We start from the raw sequence: 13459 nt of genomic DNA on the forward strand, positions 1-13459 counted from the left end.
AAAAGAGCCATGGCATATGTGTGGCGTACCAATTTTTAACTTGTTGTCTTTCAGCTTCCAAATCCTTTCTTCTTTTTCAGTCTACTTTATAGGAACCGTATTTCTGCTAAACCAGCCCTCATCCTATAGGGTTTTGCAACAGGGAGAAAGAATAGGAAATTAGAAATCTGGGAGATCTGTTTTCTTTGTTTATCAGTATTTCCTGAATAATAGGTTTTACACTGGTAACAATACTTGATTTTAATCTCCCCCTACTTTTTAAAACTCACTCCAGAAAAACTTCATTGTCTGCTGTCTGCTGTGTTACACTCAGGGTTCTGGATTTCAGTTCTTTGAGCTCTATGCAAATGTCTCAAACCTCCAGCACCGGCTGAGCAATACCTATTGTTAGAATTCTGAGTGTGAGATCCATGGGGCCAGTCCTACCATCTTCTAGGTTCAGCTAAGTCCAGTCTTTTCCATTTGCTTCTTAGCTTCATGAATGGAATCATTTTTTTGCAATTAGTAGTTCATATTTAGTAGCCAATTAGTAGCGTGGTGTCTACCTTAACTTGTTCTGTTCTTCAATTGCTGTTTACCCAATTACTTATATTTAATTATATCCCTCCAAAATCACTCATGTGGTTTCCCTTTTTCTGACTAAGCTCTTTTTAGTACTAATCTTGATATAATGGATGAAGCAGGAGTGAGAAGGCATCATATGCTTTATTTTTTAAAGTTTACTTTTAATTTTCAGGGTTTTTTTTATCATTGCCCTTCACTGTCTCTGGAAAATTACTTAAACTTATAGACAGTTTACCTCAAAATAAGGTGGGATAATAATAACAGTTCTCTTTCAACTTCTGGGTTCCTCTGGTTATAAAATGCGATGAAGCACAGCACTATTCACAGCAGCAAAGACATGGACTCAACCTAGGTGCCCATCAATGGTGAAATGGTGTATTAGGGTTCTCTAGAGGGACAGAACTAATGGAATACACACACACACACACACACACACACACACATACACAGAGAGAGAGAGAGAGAGAGAGAAAGGGGAGTTTATTAAGTATTAACTCACACAATAACAAGGTTCTGCAATAGGCCATCTACAGGTTGTGGAGCAAAGAAAGCCCATCCAAGTTCCAAAACTGAAGGAGCTGGAGTCTGATGTTTGAAGGTAGGAAGCATCCAGCATAGGAGAAAGATGTAGGCTGGGAGGCTAGGCCAGTCTCTCTTTTCACATTTTTCTGCCTGCATATATTCTAGCTGTGCTGGCAGCTGATTAGATTGTGGCAACCCAGATTAAGGGTGGGTCTGCCTTTCCCAGCCCACTGACTCAAATGTTAATCTCTTTTGGCAACACTCACACAGACACACCCAGGATCAATACTTTGTATCCTTCAATCCAATCAAATTGACACTCAGTATTAACCATCGCAAGTCCAACCCTTGTCAACTTGAACCCATACACATCTCTTGAGATCATGCATAATCTTCAAATAAAGACAATAATACAGTCATAATTATGCCTAAAATAATACAACTATCCTTCGTACAACTGGAAACGCACCAATCTCCAATCCAAATACTATTACATAAAATTACTTAAATGCTGATATGAAGTCAATAAATCTTGTCACATGATAAATGAGAAAGGAAATAAAATGAAGATATTTTCTTAGTACAAGTGTATACATGCACAAAAACGTTTTCAACAAAAGAAAAAGGAAATACTCATGACAATTTCAGTCCTCATTTCTGCAGCTGGTCACGTGGTCATGGCTGGTATTGATGACTACCTTCTACTACCGATTCTGTATTCCTTTTGCCTTTGGCAAGCACCTCAGCAAGTCCTTTTATTTTATTTTATTTTTAATTTCCCTGGTGGAGTGACCCAAACCTTCATTCCTGTGGGGTTTGGTCATTTGTAGTCTTGCCTGGATTGGGCTGTTGTAGTTTCCCACTTACCTTAATCACAGAGCATGGTAATACTAAGAGACGCCCTAATGGATCTCCTGTTTTCCATGCATACTCTTCCTTACCTCCATTGTGGAGTAATAGACTGATTTCCTCTTAATAGTCTGGGTAAATCACCCCAGCCAACACTGTAACTCCCTTCTTAGCCTGTTGACTTAAAGTAGGAGGAGCCCAAAGTGTCCAGGTGGCAATCTTCACTTCCAGTTTAATGGAATCGTTGTTGTGTATCCTGGTGGCAGCATTCCTCCCTCTGGAACTAAGACCTCTAGGCCAGCAGAACATAATGTCATGGAAACAGGAAGCAAAAATTTTGCTAGTGGATCACTATGGGTAATGGTGAGTGGTGTCACTTCCACCCCTTGATTCCTTGAGCCATGAATCCTGCCTATGGGAGAAACAGTACCATATATCGGATGCAGATTCAGAGCATATACAGCCTTGTGGAGAACTTTGTCCCAGTCATGAAAAGTATGGTCACCTAGTTGGCATTGTAATTGTGACTTCAAAAGGCCATTCTACCATTCTATCAATCCAGCTGCTTCAGGATGATGGGGAACACGGTAAGACCAGTGAATTCCAGAAGCATGAGCCGACTGCTACACTTCTTTAGTTGTAAAGTAAGTGCCTTGGTCTGAGGCAATGCTGTGTGGAATACCATGATGGTGGATAAGGCATTCTGTGAGTCCACAGATGGTAGTCTGGCAGAAGCATTGCGTGCAGGATAGGCAAATCCATATCCAGAGCAAGTGTCTATTCCAGTGAGGGCAAACCTCTACTCTTCCTATGATGGAAGAGGTCCAATATAGTCAACATGCCACCAGGGAGCTAGCTGATTACCCTGAAGAATGGTGCCAAATAGAGGGCTCAGTTTTGGTCTCTGCTGCTGGCAAATTGGGCACCCAGCAGTGGCCTTAGCCAAATCAGCCTTGGTGAGTGGAAGTCCATGTTGCTGAGCCCATGCATAACCTCTGTCCCTACCACCATGGCCATTTTGTTCATGGGCCCATTGGGTGATGATGGGGTGGCTGGGGAAAGAGGCTGAGTGGTGTCCACAGAAAGAGTCATCTTATCCACTTGATCATTAAAATCCTCATCTGCTGAGGTCACCTGTTGGTGAGCACTCACATGGAATACAAATATCTTCACAGTTTTTGACCACTCAGTGAGTTCCATCCACATACCTCTTCCCAAATTTCTTTGTCATCGACTTTTCAATCATGCTTCTCCCAAGTCCCAGACCATCCAGCCAACCATTGGCTACAGCCCATAAATTAGTATATAATTGCACATCTGGCCATTCCTCCTTCTATGCAGAGTGCACAACCAGGTGCACTGCTTGAAGTTCTGTGCACTGGGAATACTTCCCTTCAGGTCTATCCTTCAGAGATGTCCTAGAAAGGGTCTGTAGTGCTAGAGCTGTCCACTTTCGGGTGATGCCTGCATATCATGAAGAACCATCTGTGAATCAGGCCCTAGTCTTCTCTTCCTCTGTCAACTGATCATAGATAACTCCCCATGAGGCCATTGGTGCAGGCTGGGGAAGAGAAGGCAGGGTGGCAGGAGTGGAGGCCATGGGCATTTGAGCCACTTCCTCTTGTAACTTACTTGCGCCTTCAGGACCTGCTTGAGCCTGATCACATACATACCACTTCCATTGATAATGGAATGCTGCTGTGCATGACCTAATTTATGGCTAAATGGGTCAGAAAGCACCCAGTTCATGAAAGGCAGTTCAGGTCACATGGTGACTTGATGACCCATAGTCAAACATTCAATTTCCATCAAAGCCCAGTAGCAGGCCAAGAGCTGTCTCTCAAAAGGAGAGTAGTTATCTGCAGAAGATGGCAGGGCCTTGTTCCAAAATCCTAGGGGCCGCTGCTCTGATTCACCTCTGGGGGCCTGCCAAAAGCTGCGAACAGCATCCCTATCAGCCACTGACACCTCAAGCACCACTGGGTCTGTGGGGTCATATGGCCCAAGTGGCAGCGCAGCTTGAACAGCAGCTTGGATGTTTTGCAGAACCTTCTCCTGTTCTGGATCCCACTCAAAACTTGCAGCTTTTTGGGTCACTTGATAAATGGGCTGGAGTAACACACCCAACTGAGGAATGTGATGCCTCCAAAATCCAATAGGCCCACTAGGTGTGGTGCCTCTTTTTTTATTGTAGGAGGGGCCAAATGCAGCAACCTATCCTTCACCCTGGAAGGATTATCTCGACAGTCCCAACATCACTGGACCCCTAGAAATTTTACTGAGGTAGAAGGTTCCTGAATTTTAGTCAGATTAATTTCCCATCCTCTGGCATGCAAATATCTCACCAATAAGTCCAGTGTGTTTGCTACTTCTTGCTCACTGGCTCCAGTCAGCATAATGTCACCAATGTGATGGACCAGTGCGATATCTTGTGGAAGTGAAAAGTGATCAAGGTATCTCTGAATAAGATTATGACACAAAGCTGTAGAATTGACATACCCCTTAGGTAGAATGGTAAAGGTATATTGTGAGCCTTGCCAACTGAAGGCAAGTTTCTTCTGGTGGGGCTTTGGACAGGAATGGAGAAAACAAATTTGCCAATTCAATGGCTGCATATCAGGTACCAGGAGATACCAAGACCAGCTCAGCCGTGGAGACCCCAGCCCAGCAGCGCTAGAGGAATTGAAGACAAAGACACAGAAATAGAGTGCAAAGTGAGAATCAGGGGGCTAACAGCCTTCAGAGCTGAGAGCCATGAACAGAGTTTGACCCACATATTTATTGATAGCAAGGCAGTAATAAGCATTGCTTCTATAGATTATAGATTAACTGAAAGCATTCCTTACGGGAAACAAAGCTTTCTTAGTGAGGAGAAGAGAAATAAGCTTTGGCTGATTATCTGCAGCAAAAATATATTGTTAAGGTACAGGCTGCTCCTGCTATTGTTTGTGGTTTGAGCAGTTTTCCACTCTGGGTGGGCCAGGTGTTCCTTGCCCTGCTCCAGTAAACCAACAACTTCTAGCAGTGTCTGTGATAGCCATCAAGAGCATGTCACATTGCTGCAGAAATCCTGTTTCTGGCCAGTTTCTTTAAGGCCTGTTTATGACAGGCTTAGGGATTGTTCCCTGCATGTCTCCCTTTCTGTTTTTGCAAAGCAATAAAGGCAAAGGCAGTTTTTTCACAGTGGGCTACTTCTTGCAGAATTTAGGATCCGCATCTGCAGACTACACAAAGACAACACCAATTAAAAGCACAATCATCATTGAAATCACAGAGCCTCCGAGTGTCTTGATCCGTTTTAACCAGTTAATAGCTGCTAATCCATCTGCAGCTCCTTCAAACACTTCAGTTCCTGGCATTAGCGTCAGATGTGCCTGAGAGGCTTGAAATACTTGTTCCTTCAGTTTTGCAATATCCAAAGATAAATTTCCAGTATGACCCTTTAAATGTCTCTTAATTATTTCCCACTCATGCTCTGTTTCATTATACAAATGAGGAGTAATGCAAAAATCACAAGTATTCCAGTCACATTGTAACTGTATTCTATATTCTAAACTACTTACTCAATCTCCTAGCCACATTACAATTTATCAGAGATCATTGATTTGGTTAGCTAGTTTCTGGTCTATATTAGTTTGGGAATTCCACAGCAGAGTAGAATTTAAAAAAAAAATTTTTTTTTTTTTAGTATTTATTGATCATTCTTGGGTGTTTCTCGGAGAGGGGGATGTGGCAGGGTCATAGGATAATAGTGGAGAGAAGGTCAGCAGATAAACATGTGAACAAAGGTCTCTGGTTTTCCTAGGCAGAGGTCCCTGCGGCCTTCTGCAGTGTTTGTGTTCCTGGGTACTTGAGATTAGGGAGTGGTGATGACTCTTAACGAGCATGCTGCCTTCAAGCATCTGTTTAACAAAGCACATCTTACACCGCCCTTAATCCATTTAACCCTGAGTTGACACAGCACATGTTTCAGAGAGCACAGGGTTGGGGGTAAGGTTATAGATTAACAGCATCCCAAGGCAGAAGAATTTTTCTTAGTACAGAACAAAATGGAGTCTCCTATGTCTACTTCTTTCTACACAGACACAGTAACAATCTGATCTCTCTTTCTTTTCCCCACATTTCCCCCTTTTCTTTTCTACAAAACTGCCATCGTCATCATGGCACATTCTCGATGGTCGCTGTCTCTTCGGAGCTGTCGGGTACACCTCCAGAAAGGCTGTCACTTCACACTTGGAAGATTGCACAGCAGCCAGGCAGAGGTGCTCCTCACTTCCCAGACAGGGTGGCGGCTGGGCAGAAGCACTCCTCACATCCCAGATGCGGCGGCCGGGCAGAGGCGCTCCTCACCTCCCAGACGGGGTGGCTGGGCAGAGGCGCTCCTCACTTCCCAGACGGGAATTCCACAGAAGAGTAGAATTTTTCTACCAATTATTTACATAGTCTGCTGTTTGTACTGTGGAATGCAAAGAAACTCCAGCTACCATGGCAGTAGCTGTGACAGCAATCAATCACATAATAATTAAAATTAAGGTAGCAATGAAACACTGAGGGCACCTCAAAATCTTATGAAGAATTTCAGTAATAATATGCACAGAAGGAGAGACTTCCCAAGGATGGGAAATCTTTACAGGTATCCATACTCCTTCTCAGGCTCTTACCGCTAAAATAGAATGATCAGTATTATACAAGGAAGAATTCACACAAGAAGACAATATACATTATTGACAAGTCACATGATGATTAGTGAGATCAAGTTTTAAATCACCCACTACAAGCAGGAAAGAGGCCTCATTATCAGTCTCGACATGGTTGCAACCGGGGAGTCTTCGGGGTGCTTCCCAAATATCTTCCTCAGCATCTGGCTCATGATAAGGTTTCAGGTGTCTTGATGGTATCCAAATTGGCTGCTAGTTTTGGCCTGGAGAAACACAAGCATAACCTCTACCCCATGTTATTATTTTACCTATTTCCCAACTTTTTGTTATTGGATCTCTCCACCAAACCAGTTATTCTGCTTCTGTCTTTGCCGCTGGTTTCTGTAGATGCTGTTCAGCTGCTGATAGCATCTGGCCTTTAGGTAGGCTCAAAAAATTTAAAGTCAATAATGCTAGATTCAATTGCATATGTGGAGTCCCATATTCACTGTTTCCCCCTTTTTGTTTTTGTAACTGCTGTTTTAGGGAGAGATTCATTCTTTCCACAATGGCTTGTCCTTGTGAATTATATGGGATGCCAGTAATGTGTTTAATATTCCTTACAGAGAAAAATGTAGCTAGAGCTTGGCTAGTATAGCCTGGGGCATTGTCCGTTTTAACTGAATCTGGAATGCCCATGACTGTGAAGCATTTCAGAAGATGCCATTTAACATAGGCAGAAGATTCCCATTTGACAGGAGCCCAAACAAACTGAGAAAATGTATCTATACATATATGTACATAAGCCAATTTACCAAAGGAAGGACCATAAGTGATATCCATTTGCCAAAGAGAATTAAGTTCCAATCCTCGAGGATAATTCCTCTTGTAAAAGATGAGGAATGCACCATTTGGCAAGTTGGGCATTACTGGATAATAGCTTTAGCTCATTTCCGGGTTATGCTGTATCTGTGTTTGAGACCAGAGGTGTTAACATGAGTTAAATTGTGAAAGTGTTTAGCATTAGATAATGCAGTAGCAACTAGATGATCAACCACTTGAGTCCCTGCAGTCAAAGGTCCTAGAAGAGACGTATGAACCCTAATGTGAGTGATGTAAATAGGGTGCATTGTACTCCTAACTGCTGTTTGCAATTGGGTAAATAAAGTCATCAGTTGCTCATCTGTGTAGAATTGTAGCTGAGCATTTTCAACTAACTGTGTAGAATGAACCACATAAGAAGAATCAGAAATTACATCAACAGACATCTCAAAAGCACTCAGCACCTCAATTACAGCTACAAGCTCCGCTTTTTGAGCTGAAGTATAGGGTGTCTGGAAAACTTTGCTTTTTGATCCAGAATAAGAAGCTTTACCATGACTAGATTCATCTGTAAAAACATTTTCAGCACCTTCAATTGGTTTAAATTTAGTTATTCTAGGGAGAATCCAATTAGTTAATTTCAAATATGGAAATAATTTTGTTTTCAGAAAGTGATTATCAAGAACACCTATGAAATCAGCTAAATGGGCTTGCCAAGTAAGACTATTTATAAAGGCCTGTTGTATTTGTGCCTTCGTAAGAGGGACAATAATTTTTCCATGGTCATATTCATGTAATGTAACAATTTGAGTTCTCCCATTTCCTATCAGAGTAGCAATTTGATCCAAATAAGGAGTTAGAGTCTGTGAATTAGTATGTGGATGAAAACGCCATTCTACCAAGTCCTGCTCTTGAACAATAACACCAGTAGGTGAATGCTGAGTTGGAAAAATCAGTAAGTCTAAAGTCTTTTCTGGATCTATTCTATTTATTTGAGCTTTATGCACTTGCTTCTCAATCAGCTGTAACTCTGCCTGAGCCTTCTTTAATTGCTGAGGGCTAGTGAGACTAGGATCTCCTATAAGGATAGAAAATAGATTACTTATGGCATAGGTAGGAATGCCTAGAGCAGATTGTATCCAATTAATGTCCCCTAGTAATTTTTGAAAGTCATTTAATGTTTTCAATTGATCCCTATGTATGGTTACTTTCTATGGCACAATGGTAGTGCCATTTACTAAGGTCCCCAAGTAGGAGTAAGGGGGTAGTAGTCTGAATTTTGTCAAGAGCTATAATTAAATCGGCATGAGAAATCGGGTTTTGCAAGTGATCATAACATTAGAGTAATATTTCCCGAGTGGGGGCAGCACAAAGAATATTATCTATATAATGAATAATGTAACAATTTGAAAATTTTTTATGAGTAGGTTCAATTGCTTGTCCTACATAAGTCTGACAAATTGTTGGACTGTTTAACATGCCTTGTGGCAACATTTTCCAGTGAAAATGCTTATCAGATTGCAGGTTGTTTACCGCAGGAATTGTAAATGCAAACCATTCATAGTCTTGCTCAGCTAAGGGATAGTAAAGAAACAGTCTTTTAAATCTATGACTATTAAAGGCCAATTTTTTGGAATCATAGCAGGAGAAGGCAATCCTGGCTGCAAAGCGCCCATAGATTGTATAACTGAATTAATGGCTCTAAGATCTGTCAACATTCTCCATTTACCTGATTTTTTTTTTTTTTAAATAACAAAGACTGGAGAATTCCAGGGGGAAAATGTTGGAGCTATGTGTCCTTTTTCTAATTGTTCAGTAACTAAGTCCTCTAAAGCCTCCAGTTTCTCTTTACTCAGTGGCCATTGTTCTGTCCAAATTGGCTTATCTGTTAACCATTTTAAAGGTATAGGTTCTGGAGGCTTAACAATGGCTGCCATCAAAAATGATATCCTACACGTTGATGAGGATTCTGTCCTTCTGCTTGAAGTGGTTTCTTTAACCCTTGTAAATTTTTTCCTAATCCCATACCAGGGACATACCCCATTTCATGCATCATATGTTGACTTTGAGGGCTATATAGTTGTTCTGGAACTAACACTTGTGCTCCCCATTGCTGTAATAAATCTCTTCCCCATAAATTTATAGGTACAGAAGTTATAATTGGTTGAATAGTCCCAGGTTGTCCATTGGGCCCTTCACAATGCAAAATATAATGCTTTGATATACTTCAGGGGCTTTACCAACTCCAACTATGTTAAATCGAATGGGTGGAATTGGCCACACGGATGGCCAGTGCTGTAGAGAAATGATTGAAATATCTGCTCCTGTATCTACCAATGCTTTAATTTTTTTCCCTGAATAGTTATTTCACAGGTAGGACGTTTATCAGTAATTTGACTCACCCAATAAGCTGCTTTGCCTTGTTTATTAGTGCTTCCAAATCCTCCTGTTTAGTTTCACTTTTCCCCATTTCCACATATGGCACAATCAGGAGCTGTGCTATGCGCTCTCCTGGCCCTGCTTTCCAGGGAACAGAAGTAGATATAACAATTTGAATTTCCCCATTGTAATCTGAATCAATGACTCCTGTTTGCACTTGTACCCCTTTTAAATTTAAACTAGACCTGCTTAGAAGTAATCCTACTGTCGCTGCTGGCAAGGGTCCACAGAATCCTGTTGGCACTTTTTGAGTAGGTTCCCCAGGCAGAAGGCTCACAGCTTTTGTACAGCATAAATCTACTGCAGCACTACCAGTTGTGGTGGGGGACAGGCATTGTACAGGGGTGAGGGAATGGCCTGAGCTGGGAATGCCACAGTTTGAACCGGGGCCCGGGACAGGCCCCTCATGGCATTTCCCAAAATTGGGTTCCCATGTTTATCAAACTTACAGTGACACTGATTAGCCTGGTGTTTTCCTTTTCTACATTTTGGACATATTTCAGACTCAGCAGTTTTCTTTTTTCCCCCAACTGGTGGCCTGACTTGCTGATTTTTTCTGCATTCTTTTTAGTATGACCATGCTTCCCACAGTTAAAACAAGCTCCAGGAAATGGGGTATTTCCTTTACCCACTCTCAGTCCTGCCATTGCCTGGGCTAGCAGAGTAGCCTTAATGCAGATTACCTCCAATACCATCACAAGCTTTAATATAGTCAACTAAATGTGCTTTTCTTGTAATAGGTCGCAGAGTGGCTTGGCACTCAGGATTGGCATTGTTGAAAGCTAATAACCGCAACACTATATGCTGAGCAGCTGAATCTGCGATCACCTTTTTAAGAGACTCCTGTAACTGAGCTAAATCCACATATGGTTCTTTTGGTCCCTGTTTGACAGCACTAAAGGAAGGGTATTGTTCTCCTCCTGAAGTGATTTTTTTCCCAAGCTCTAATGCACACTGCTCTAAGCTGCTCTATGGCATCATCCTGCGTGACCTCTTGTGAATCTAAACCAGCCCAGCCGCTGACCCCCAAAAGTTGGTCTGCAGTTATATTAATTTGAGGTTGGGCCTGGACATTGTGAGCAGCCTGAGTGGAAGCTTCCTCTGCCCACCAAGTTTTAAATTGTAAGAACTGAGCAGGAGTTAGACAAGCTCAAGTAAGAGCACCCCAGTCAGTAGAAGTCATCTGACTGAAGACAGCAGCATTCTTTAACAGTCTCATTACAAAAGGAGAACCTGGTCCACATTGATTAATAGCTTGTTTAAATTATTTAAGTATTTTAAAAGGAAAAGGCTCAAATGTAGCTATAATATTCCCCTGCTGATCAGGTCTATGTATTCTAACAGGTAACTGTCAAGCATCTATATCACCCTCTCATCTAGCTTGCTGGATTCCTGCCTGAATAGAACTGAGAGCGGTCGCTTGAGGCGCTGCTTGAACAGTCACTAGGGCAACTACTTGTTGCCCAGTGTCCTCTGGAAAAGAAAGATCTGGAGGGTCAGGCCACTCCTTTTCTTCAAAATAATGAGGGTGTGCAGAGGAGTAGGGACAAACCCCTCCCTCCTTTACCGCTTTAGCTGGCAAGCAAACCTGCTCTGGTACTTCATTATACTCTCCTTCTTCCTCTGATTCCTTCTCCTCATCATCTGTGTGGAAAGGCTCCAAGGCTGAATGAACCAGAGCCCACACTGACCAGACAGTTATAGGAGTATCCTCAGCACCATCCTTATATGCCTTTTTCAGTGTGCTGCCTACATTTTCCCAGACCTCTACATTCATAGTTCCTCAGTCCAGAAACCGGGGGCAATGTTTCTCTACTGCACTAAAAAGCTGTGTAAGTCAGCTAGTGATAACTTTCACTCCCCCTTTTCTGAGGAGCTTCCAAAGCAGACTCAAATAAGCCTTGTGCCTGCTCAACCCTTGTCCCATTGTTACCCTGATGCTTCTGAGTTCCTCTTCTTACTTACCACGGAGATTGCTTAAGAGTACTTGGGTGTCCTCCAGCATAGTTCCACATTCTCCAACCATCACTCTGGCGATGCTTCAACCTGGGTTCAGGCCCCTACGTTGGATGCCACTTGCCGAGACAAGCTCGGTTGTGGAGACCCCAACCCAGTGGTGCTAGAGGAATTGAAGCCAAAGACACAGAAATAGAGTGCAAAGTGAGAATCGGGCTAACAGCCTTCAGAGCTGACAGCCACGAACAGAGTTTGACTCACATATTTATTGACAGCAAGGCAGTGATAAGCATTGCTTCTATAGATTATAGATTAACTAAAAGTATTCCTTCTGGGAAACAAAGCATTCTTAGTGAGGAGTAGAGAAACAGGCTCTGGCTGATTATCTGCAGCAAAAATATATTGTTAAGGTACAGGCTGCTCCTGCCATTATTTGTAGTTTGAGCAGTTTTCCGCTCCGGGCGGGCCAGGTGTTCCTTGCCCTGCTGCAGTAAACCAACAACTTCTAGCAGTATGCGTGATAGCCACCACGAGCTTGTCACATTGCTGCAGAAATCCTGTTTATGGTCAGTTTCTTTAAGGCCTGCTTATGACAGGCTTAGGGCTTGTTCCCAGCAAGGAGATGTTTTAATTTTCTCAAGCAATGAAACCACATTTGGTACAGCAGCTGCAGTTGGAATCACCACTTGATTAAGCTTACCATAATCCACTCTCATTCTCCAAGATCCATCTGTCTTCTGTACAGGCCAAATAGGAGAGTTGAATGGGGATGTGTTGGGAATCACCACCCCTGCGACTTTCAAGTCCTTGATGGTGGCACTAATCTCCACAATCCCTACAGGGATGCGTTACTGTTTTTGTTTTACTATTTTTCCAGGTAGAAGCTCTAAAGCCTTCCATTTGGCCTTTCCAACTATAATAGAACTTACCCTACCAGTCAGGGAGTCAATGTGGGGGTTCTGCCAGCTGCTAAGTATGTCTATGTCAATTGTGCATTCTGGCACTGGGGAAATGACCACAGGATGAGTCTGGGGACTCACTGGACTCACTGTAAGTTGGAACTGAGCTAAAACTACATTAATTACCTGGCTTCCATGAGCACTTACTTTAACTGGAGGACCACAGTGAAGTTTGTGGACCCCTTAGAATCAACGTCAACTCAGAGCCAGTGTCCAGTAGTCCTCAAAATGTCTGAACACTTTCCATTCTACAATGCAAAGTTACCCTGGTAAAGGGCTGAAGGTCTCCTTGGGAAATGATTGGAGAAAGATTCACTGCAATAATTGTCAGTAATGTAGTGGGATCTTTCCTCAAGGGGACCCAGACTCCCCTTCATTCAAGGGGTTCTGGGTCTGTAAACAGGAACCCCAAGTCTGGAAATTGATTGAGGCCATGATTCTGTTTTTATAATTCAAATTACTCTTTCATCCCTTCCACCTAGAAGTTTTCTGCTTATATAAATTAAGTAGGAAAGCAGTAAGCTTCCTATCAATTTCACTTCTAGGAACACCATTGTTAATTAGCCAATGCTAGAGCTCTACACAAGTCAGACTATTCTGATTGCTGTTTTGTCTCTGCTGTCTATTATGGTAGCTATGCCCACATTGGCTATGATGGTTGAGTGCTGCCTTTTGGCCCCTGGCACCTCAGGATCCATTTATTCCCATTGT

The 13459-nt window shown here is 42.4% G+C and overlaps 1 pseudogene; it reads right to left on the reverse strand.

The window, feature by feature from the left end:
- Nucleotides 1-1045: 1045 nt before the first annotated feature.
- LOC129397700 (uncharacterized) lies at nucleotides 1046-12995 on the reverse strand (annotated as a pseudogene).
- Nucleotides 12996-13459: the final 464 nt, after the last annotated feature.

The sequence above is a fragment of the Pan paniscus genome, chromosome 3 (genome assembly GCF_029289425.2).
Source record: "Pan paniscus chromosome 3, NHGRI_mPanPan1-v2.0_pri, whole genome shotgun sequence".
NCBI classification, from domain to species: domain Eukaryota; kingdom Metazoa; phylum Chordata; class Mammalia; order Primates; family Hominidae; genus Pan; species Pan paniscus.